Raw genomic sequence first — 10,157 nt, 5'->3', positions numbered from 1 at the left:
GCGGGCGTGGGCGCTCGCCCTCGCGGCCCCGCGCCTCGCCAGAGGTCGTGCCCGCCCTGCGCCGGGGCGGCGGCGGCAGTCTGGGGGTGCGGCGAAGGGGCGGCCGCCGTGCAGATGCGCCCGCTGGTCGTGGGAACGGGCCGGCTCAGGCACGCCTCTGCGCGCGACTCGCCGCCCCCTGGCCGACGGAGACCCGTTTCCTCGCACCCGTGGGCTGCTTAAGGAGGACAGTGATCCCACGGTGCTCGTTTAGTGACGGCCACCGACCGTCACTTTGGGTACCCACAGAAAGAGCTGGGGCAGGCCCGAAAGCCGGTTTCCAGAGCCGCCCTGAGTGGCAAGTGGCGGGAGCTTGGGCTGGATCTGCAGCGTCCTGGTGGCGGATCACTTCACGGTTTGCCTTTTCTCTCCGTGTTGGTATGGTCAGCAAACCAGTGGGGATTCTCTTTAGCTCTCCTGTTCCATAACAGCATAAAATGTAGTTCATCAGATTAATTTTCAAGGCACAGCATGGTGCAGAACCTCTGGCCCTGGTCCAATCCAGCCCTTCTGGCCGGATCCTCCCCTGTCCTCAGTTCGGCACTTTCCCTGCCTTTGGGTGGCCTTTCTCCATTCTCGAAGGCTGAACTGCCCAAGACCTACTAGCCAATAGTAAGATCTTTAAGCCAAACTGTACTGCATATTTGGAATTTGGGCCTCACGCTCTGGTCTTTGCTCCCTGCCCCATGTGTCCTGAAGAGCTTCTCCAAAATTGAATTTGGGTCTTGGGGTAAAAAAGTTTGGGATGTAAGTTCTGGAGTTCTGTAAAAGGTTTTCTCAGGTGCAGTAAACACAGATCTCTCATTTAGAAGGATGCGTTTTTGGCATTTCATGTAAGTTTCCTGCTGATTCCTCATCCCAGCAAGTGCTGTCAAGCAAGTGGCTGTTGCTTGTTGTAATGCTCAGCACCATTTCGTGTCCGCTGTGGCTTGTCATGTTGTCCAGGCAGAGGTGGCTTGTCTTGTCTGAGGGAGAAATGGGACCTTAAATTACCTGTAGGCTGATTTGATTGTGCCTGTAACAAAGGCAGAAAGAGCCTCACACCCGTGAGCCACGCTTGAAGTGCCCCACAGTCGCGGTTTATGGGATGGAAACTACCCCGTGGAGCCTTTCTGCCTGGATTTGCATGTTTAGCAAGGCTGGGGTGCTGCAAGCCCCCCTAGTTCGGCAGCAAGTTCTGCGGCACGGCCTGCACCCGCGGTGCTTGCTCAGGCGCACCTAAGGAGCCTCGGCGTGGCCAGTGCTCTCTTGGAGTTCCTGCTCCGGGGCAACAGTTTCACTGGTGAACTCTCTGACTGAGATGTTTCTGGCTAGGATTTGGCTGGACAGCAGGAGCAGGCCGAGCACCGCCGCCGGTGCGTGTGAGCGCCCCCCAGCCCTGCACGGCTTGCAGGTGGCTCAGTTCTGTGCTCGTCTGCTCAGAGGCTCATGGAGTGTGAGGGTCCGGGACAGGCGTCTTTATTAGCCAAGAACTGGCTCAGGAGACAGCAGGGCTTGGGCAACAATCTAGGCAAGGGTTTCCAGGTGGGCCTCTCTTTCGTTTTGCATCCAGAAAAGTTGTCTAGCAAGTCTGTGCTTTCCTGGGTAGTTTGTTTACGATTTAGTGCTTGGGACAATAGAGAGATTGTCTCCTGTTTCTTTCTCCTGCTCAGGTCAGGAGAATGCAGAGCACTTTCCCCTTTAATCTCCTGCCAGGAGGTCACATGCTGTTTACAAGCCAACGGCTCTTGTGTGCAAGAGGGCAGTTTAAAGCTTGTTCTTAACAAGCGGTGGGCTTGTCAGCGGAGAATGGTGGCTTGGTCTGCTAAACCGTTTAAATGCTCCAAGACGCAACAAAGTTGTCAGCAATGCTTTTCCATTGCAAAGATTTTGGGAAAGAGGAAACCATTATTTCTTCCCAGAGTTAACTTTTATCACCAATGGGAAATACTTTCTGCATCCTTGATTTAACTTGAGTGCCAAGGAGGGGAGTGGGAACGATGTAGGATTGGAGTAACTGCTCTTTGGCAGAAAATGAGGCTGGTTTGGCCTTTCAGCTTAGAACAAAAGTCTGGGGTGAGTGATGTGATCAGGTGCATAAAATTATGCGCAGTGCAGAGAAGGTGTATAGTGAGAAGGTTCTCTCTCTCAATCTCAATCTCTCTGTCTCAGTCTCTCTGTCCTGGTATCCGGTGGGGTCATGCAGTGGAAAGGGAAGGACTCCTCCTTGCACTCCAGTGAATTTGCTCTCAGAAGGTGCACTGATGATTTCTCTCTCAGGTGGCTTTAAGGGAGGGTTGGACTTGTTCAACACACGGCTCTTGGAGGCCGTTGGTCGCAGTGACTGCATGGGGCCTCCGGAAGTGGGGGCACTGCCCTCAGAACCAGTCCCTGGGGAGCACAAGGGCTGGGCTGGGGTGCTTTCCTCGCATTCAGGCGGTGCCTGTGGGTTGCCATGGGCTGCTGGTAGCTGGGAGAATGTGCTGGCCTGATCCAGCACAGCTCTTCGGTCCCAGGGACAACGTCAGCCAGGTTGCAGCTCAGTTCTGCCCTGAGCAAGTGTGTGGCTGCTGCAGCCGGGGCTTGTCCTCTGACCGTACAGACTGAGGCAGTGAAGAGAGGAGTGGCAGGGTGGGCGGCCCTGCTGGGGAAAGCCCCCTGCCGCCCCGCCACCCGAGGGTCCGCCCTGCGGAGCCCCAGCCGCCGCCGCCCGGCCGTGGCACTTGCTGCAGCGCGAGAGCGGCTGGTGGGGCGGCTGCGTGCCCGGCACCCCTTTCTGCGGGCCCAGCTTGGCCGTGAGTGTGGCCTGAGCCCTTACGCGAGAGAGAGCCTGTGGCATGTGGTTTCTCTGCTGAGTCCGTGAGACGGTGAGCTGTGGGTGGCTGCGGCCCTCCAGGCTCACTGTGGCTGTCCTGGGAACGATGCACAGCGTCGGCCCGAGTCCCCTGAAGGCTGGGGATGCAGGGCGGAAGGCAGATGTGATGCTAATGCAAAAGCAAGAATCCTGGAATCTGCTCTGTGACTCCCAAGTCCAAAAGCCTGTGCTTTCCATCTAAGTCCGAGGAAGCTCTGCGGGTGCCAGACAGACGGCCAGCGTCGGTGGCGGACCAGACAGGCAGCGACGCTTCTTTTCTCCTGAAGGGCAGGTCAGAACGAGAGGATCAGCCTGTGCAGCGGGGGCGCTGCTCCCCCTTAGGAGCGGCCCACGGTGTGCATGCAGCCTTGGGTGTGGCCTTGAACCCTGGTGCACAGGTCCTGCAGTTTGTGCTGCCAAGGCTGCTGCGCCGGTTGCTCGTGTTCCTGGAGATGTCGGATGCAGTGCTGGCCACATGTGCCTTAGCTGCATTCCATGGGCGCTCCGGTAAGACGCCGTGCGTGGGGCTGCCCAGAAGATCGTCCAGAATCTGAGCCGGCCTGGCCTGCTGCAGCCGGGCCATGGGCAGCTCCAGGGAGCCTGTGTGCGGGAGGGGCCTGGGAAGCCCTGGGTGGCCTGGGACCTGGGTGCCCAGAAGACGGCTTCCTCCCGGTGGAGCCTGCCCGATCCTTGAGGGCTCCGGGGGCCCTGCTTCAGGTCGGGTGGCGATGCAGCAGAGGGCCTTCTGTGGCTGCTCCCTGGCTGTGGAAATGCCCCACGGGAGGCTGGGCTTCTCCGCTGGCTGCCCTCCCCACTCAGGCAAGGAGTGCCTGACGCAGGAAGGCCTTTGGCCTGTAAGCAGGTGCTCTTCTTACCCTGCAGTTACTGCTTTTAAGGTATTTGAATGTGAGATACTGTTTGAAGCCAATTGCAATTGCTTGGGTGCCTTTTTGGTGGAGCAATAGGATATGAATCAATAATAATGGAAGACTAATAATATTTGTATCAGTGCCAGCTGAAATGGTACAGAGTAGCAAATGAGCTGCTATCACAACATGACTGGATTTTTGTGTTACTGTAACACTTCAACTGGGCAAAGCTTCTGGAAACAAAGTTAGCTGGGACTCTGGACATGTAGCGAACTAGAATATTTACGTTCTTGTACACAAGGGTGCCGCCCAATACCATTTGATATCTTTACCGATGATCACAGTAAAAAACCCCGAAGCAACAGACAATACAAAATAGCTTAAAAACAAATATGAAACGGCATAACATTTGGAAGAGGCAAGAGCTCCAGGACAAGGAAGCCCAGGCTGGTTTGGGGGAAAGCTTATTGGAACGGGGGTCTGTCTGAGGCTGCGCTGGCTCTCCATGCCTCCCGTGCACAGCAGGCCCACGCTGCCCACGGGAGTCTGGGCAGAGGCCTGGCTACGGAGAGCAGGGGCCAAGGTGTCTGCCAGCCAGAGCCGGGGACAGACGTACCCCTAGAATCGAGTGATTCTGAGCCCAGAAATGCGGTTTGAGCAACGGAGCTGGCGTGGCACACAGGCCTAACCTGGCTTGCAGACGAGGTACCGGCTCCTGGTGCCCCAAGGAAGAGTCTCCTTTGGCGGCGCTTCCTTGGAATCGGCCTGCGCCTCACCGGCAGCCTGCTTCTAGCGGTGCGTGCCTGGAGGAGCAGAGGCCCGCACGGCTCGCCTCTGCATGGTGGGCCCTGCTAGAGCAGGAGCTTCACGCACCCCCTGGGGATCCCCGACCCGCCCGGCTGCACCCCACTGGTTCCCCGGCTGCACCCCCAGCCCCCGCGGCCCCGCGTGCCTGATCCTGCTGCTCCAGTCTCTGCAAGCCACCAGGGATGCTGCTGCTGAGAGCGGGGCCCCCCAGACGCATGGCAGGGATCCTTGGAGAGGCTTCCCCCCAGTGAACCGGAGATCTCCTTGGCATTCCCGTGCTCCAGCTGTGCACCGTGTATGGGGGAGGAGTGTGTACCCCCCGCCCCCGGTGCTTAGTGGGCAGCAGAGGCTGACGGAGTAGCGCGCCCTGCCCTGGAAGTCGCGGGGTGGCTCTGAGTGGCCTTTCATTCTGCTGCAAAATGTGAAAGTCTGGCCCTTCTGTGGCAGGTAGAACGTCCTAATCTGAGGGCTGAGGGAATGGAGGAACCCTGCTGGCGTGAAGGTGCAAGGTGGTGCATGCAAGCGTGCCATGTGCTCAGGGGTCTTCTGCATCAGGACGCGGCTGGGTGACTCCGGGAGGCTGCAGCTGGTGCCCAGGGCCAGGGCCAGCTTGCCGTCCCTGACCCCCATGATCAACCCAGTGTACCCATAAGGGGTAATAGGAACGATTCAACTGTGGCTTGTAGCTGAGCAATCCCATTCGCCCTTCACCATGAAGAAGGTGCTCTGGCACCCTTGGTATTTCTGAAGAGCTCTGGCCTGGGACAGAAATCCTGCAGTCCCATTGAGGAGCCTGGCTGGGGAGAGCAGCAGCAGCAGCAGCAGCAGCGGGTGGCTTCCTCCTTTTCCACCCTCCTGAAGCCTCTCCGTGCTGCGCAGCAGAGTGCGAAGCCTGCTGGGCTTGGGGTGGCGGCTGGTGCTGGGTTGGGAGCGTGCGTGCTCTGTGTTTAGGCCTTGATTCTGCCAGCTGCTGGGACCCACGTTCCAGTCCAGTGAGCATGAAGAGATACTCCTGCCTTAAGTTTCTGTGATCCTCTTTTGCTTCTAAACCAGGGGTCTCAAACTCAACTGACCTGGGGACCTCTGGAAGTAGAGTCTGGGTGAGGCTGGGCCGCATCAAGTATTCCACCACCGCGGTGGTGGTGGGCCGCTCATCCCATGGCTGACCCGGGCGCCGCCGGCGCTTTGAAGGCCGCAGGGCCCCTCCCCTGTGCCCCGCCGTCCCGGCAATTGGCCTGCGGGCCGCGAGTTTGAGACCCCTGTTCTAAACCAATAGGGCTGGGAATATCCAAGCATGGTCCAACAGAGTGCACAATCCATTTCCCCAATCTTATGTAAACAAAGTAAGGAATCATTTCCTACCCAACCTGTTCCTTCCTGAAAATTTGCAATGGCAGCAAATTTGCATATGTGGTGCTGCAGTCCATGGCCGGCCTCTGTTGCTTCCCCTCTGGGTGGGTGGGAGCAAAGGTCCGCTTGCCTGAGATGCGGAGAGATGGTGCCACTGCTTTCTCAAGCCAGGGGTTGCAGGGAGCTTTTGTCTGAGGAGCCGCAGGTGAGGGGGGGGGGGGGTGGCGGGCAGGGGGACCGACGGGGGAGGCTCTTTGCTGCCGGGTGCCTCTCTCTGCTCCCCTCCCCGCTGTGGCCAGCTCCTGCTGCTCCTGGAATAGGGCAGAGCTGCTGGCCGGGGCAGTGGGCCTTTCGGATAGCGCAGCAATGGGTGCGCAGCTGGTGCCGCCACTGGGCTGCTGCGAGTCTGCCCAGAAGCTGTGCATCCGCAGTGTGGGCCTCCTTCGGGTGTGCTGCAGCACAGCCTCCGCATGCTTCTCCTGGGCCTGTTCGTGTGCCAAGTAATGCTCCGAGCGAGGGGGCTGTGCAGGACTCTTGGCAAAGGCCTGACCTGTTCCAGAGACTGTGACCAAGTGCACCTGCTGGCTCCCTTTCTGGCCGGCCTGCGTCACATGGAGAGAGGGCTGCTCATTCTGCCAGAGGTGGCCCCGCCGGCTGCAGAAAAAGCAGAGACCCCTGCAGCATGGTCAAGGTTGGGGGCCTGATGACTCATCCCAGAGCTCTCCAAGCCTCCGCCTGTTATCTTTGAGGAATCATGGAGGAAGGGTGGTGCTGGATGACTGGGGAAGGGCTGATGCTTCCTTCTACAATGCTTCGATCATGCCTGCGGGGCTGATGGACTGTGGGAATGTTGTGGGCACATCTCTTGATCTCAGCAAAACTTTTCACAAAGTGCCTCAGGATAGCCTGTTTTGCAAATTAGCTAAAGGTGGGCTAGATGGAACGATGATGAAGTGGATCCACAGTTGGCTGCAGACTCAAACTCAAAGAGTGCTCAACAATGGCACCTTCTTAAACTGGGGAAACTTAAGAAGTAGGGCCCCTCAGGGTTCAGTCCTGAGCCCAGTGCTCCTCAACATTTTAATTAAAGATTTGGATGAGGAAGTTATATTTGCAAGTGACAAAAAACTGAGTGGGATACTTAATACCCTGGAAGACAGAAAGAAGATTCAAGGTGATTTTGATATGTTAGAATGCTGGGCTGAAAACAAGAGGATGAAATTCAATAGGGACAAAATGCCAAGTTCTGCACCTGGGAAAGAGAAACGAAATGCACAAGTTATGAGATGGGGAATCCTTGGTTCAGCAATACTGTAAGTAAGAAGGATTGTGGAATTGTGGTGGATCACAAGCTGAATATGAGACAAAAACGTGATGTGGCTGCAAAAAGGGCAAATGCTATTTTAAGCTACATTAATACACTTCCAAATCCCGTGAAGTCCTAGTTCCCTTTTTCTCAGCACTGGTCAGGCCTCATTGGGAATGCTGTGTCCCATTCTGGGTGCCCCATTTTTAAGAAAGATGCAGGCAAGCTGGAGAGGGTTCAGAAGAGGGTAACAAGGGTGATCTGGGGACTGGAAACAGCCTGGTGAGGAGAGATGGAAAGCACTGGGCATGCATGTTACCTTTAAGAAGAGAAGACTGAGGGGAGATAGGATAGCACTCTACAAGTATTTGAAATGCTGTTGCAAAGAGGAAGGACAGCATCTCCTCTCAATCATCCCAGAGTGCAGGGCATGGAATAACGGGCTCAAATTGCAGGCAGTCTGGTTCCAGCTAGTCAGCCGTCGCTGGCTACACGGGATAAGGGGCAGCTTCCTAGATACCTGCATTCCTTTTGTGGACCAGAAATCTGCTAATAAAACTTCCTTGTGCTACCAGGTTGTTCTTCCTTGTTCTGTAGAAATCAGACCGTGAGATTTATCTTCAAATTTAATTGAATGTGACATTTTTGTGATGAATATCCTTGTGGATATTCCACACATATCCTTGTGTGAAAACTGGGTATGTCTTTATTATGTGTCTATCCCCCCTTTGTTCCAGGAGCTGCAGGAAGTGTAAATCGCTCCCCCTCCCCGAAGAGCCTACAGCAACCTTGTGAGGTAGGGTAGGCTGGCCCAGGTTGCGCTTTGTGGCCGAGTGGGGATTTGAACTTGCGTCTCCCCACTACTGGTCTGACACTCTTAACACTGACAGAAACATTCTCTGTTGCTTTGCCACCTTTTCCCTGCAGACAGTTCTCCACATTTTTTTTTTTTTGATACCCAGGTGATTTCAAGAACAGAACCTGCTTCTTACCCATTTTTCGTGAGCAATTTGGTTCAGTGGGTTCGAGTGCTCCTTTCTGCATTTATTGCTGTTGTCAAAGGCTGAGCTGCAAATGCTGTTAGAAAAGATCCTGCGCTGACTTTAACCTCACTGTCTTTGCCAGTTGTTGTCAGCTGCATCTGCCTAGCCAAATATTTGTCCTGCTTGTTCAGTAGGATCCAGAAAAGGCCGCACTTCCTGAACTTAAATTGCCAGGAGCAGTGTGCAATTATGTTTTTGTGTTCTCCAGAATGAGGGAAGTTCTTGTTTAAGGTGACTTACATTTTAAAAGCTCTCATTATAGATTTCTCTTCCTGAAGCCAGTTTTATTATTATTATTATTATTATTATTATTATTATTATTATTATTATTATAACATTTCTATGCCGCCCCTTGCCGAAGCCTCGGGGCGGCTTACAACACAATAAAATACATTGAAATACAATAGCACATAATAAATTACCATTAAATACATAAATACAAAAAATACATTGAGTTACAAACATGATAATATAAAATTAAAATTATCAGTATAAAATAAGTAAATAAATAATCATCCTGTTTATCTTGAATCTTTCTTAGGACAGGTTTTTATAGATTCGTTAAATTCAGGCCCTCTTGTCCCTGAAATGTGTGTTCAAAGCTCTGGATTTAAGAACCTGTTGATGGGAAGGAACGAAGATGGAAGATTCTGTAAGCTGGTGTAAGCACCCACCAGCGACGGGTCGTACGGTGCACAGTCAAATCCCCCCCCCCACCAGTTTGCCTCTTTCTGTATTCAAGAGCCAGTGCCTGTGCTGCCCCTCAGTAACATTTAGGAACAGTGCTTAGTTGTGATCTCGCCTCAATAGGTACAGCAGAATATTTTGTGGTTTCTTCTGTTGCAATCTTATTTCTGCCAGCTAGAAGATGTGAAACATAAAGTGCATTTGTCCGGCCAGGCAGCAAAATAAGTAACAGGCTCAAAGAGCGGGCCCTCATATTGTTAGAAAAGTGCCTTCCCACAAACCATGAGCCCTGGCTGATAGCAGCAAGCGATCCATGTGTGCACGCGTGTGCCTGGAAGGCGATTGCCACCTCCTTCCCTCTCAGCCTGCCAGGAGGCGCCATGGGAAGGCCCGAGACTCCTCACTTGAGCAGCCGTGGCTGTAGGCAGAGTTCAGCTCACAGGACAGAATCGAACGCTGATGGAAGAGCCACAGACACAGCAAGCGGTTTTCCGTTTCTTCTCACTGCTGCGAATATTCCTCTGTCGAACGGTCGAGAACGACCTCACAGCCTGGTGTTGAGCGACCCTTTTGAAACCCCACCGGTTCTGCTCTGGGAGCGTTTTCTTCCACCCTGGCCATCGGTATGAGTTTCAAGTGCGTTGCATGGAGCTCCCTCTTGCAGATAGAAGGGTTGTGGGGCGGCAGCTGGCTGGGACTGCCCCGCCGCTTTTCTTCGAGGCTGGAGCAACAATTGCTTCCATACAGCTTGCTGGAATTACTTGGGAAAATAAAGATGCCAAAGGTGTTCCCCGCCACTAGTTTCTTTTTGCCAGGGGGGTCTTACCCTTTTTCAGATTTTTAAATAAGATTTGTCACTGCTGTGTCACAGCTTTCCATCACCTACAGCTTCCTAGTCTAATAATATGCCTTTTTAAAAATAGTGCAGGAAGGGCTCCCCCAGGCAGTTGCTGGTCGGTGGCAATCACAAATTCCACTCATTCCCTATAAACCAGAAACTCGGATTGTCCTCTGTCAACTGAGACCAGTTTCCCTTTTCTAGCTCTTTCTTCTATTGGAATCAGGGCTACATGCTCTTTTTTAGCCGAAGGCAACACATGGGCACTTGCCCGTCTCCTTAGCCAGGGTACATCCCTCGTCATACCAAAAATTTAATCCAACACCCGCATTCTTCTGCTGCCCCGTTTCCTTCAACAGGAGCTTTCGGGGTATCACAACTAGTT

The sequence above is a fragment of the Varanus komodoensis genome, unplaced genomic scaffold (genome assembly GCF_004798865.1).
Source record: "Varanus komodoensis strain SLA01 unplaced genomic scaffold, ASM479886v1 scaffold73, whole genome shotgun sequence".
Taxonomy (NCBI): Eukaryota; Metazoa; Chordata; class Lepidosauria; order Squamata; family Varanidae; genus Varanus; species Varanus komodoensis.
The sequence above is the reverse complement of the archived record's forward strand: the minus strand, read 5'-3'. Positions refer to the sequence as shown.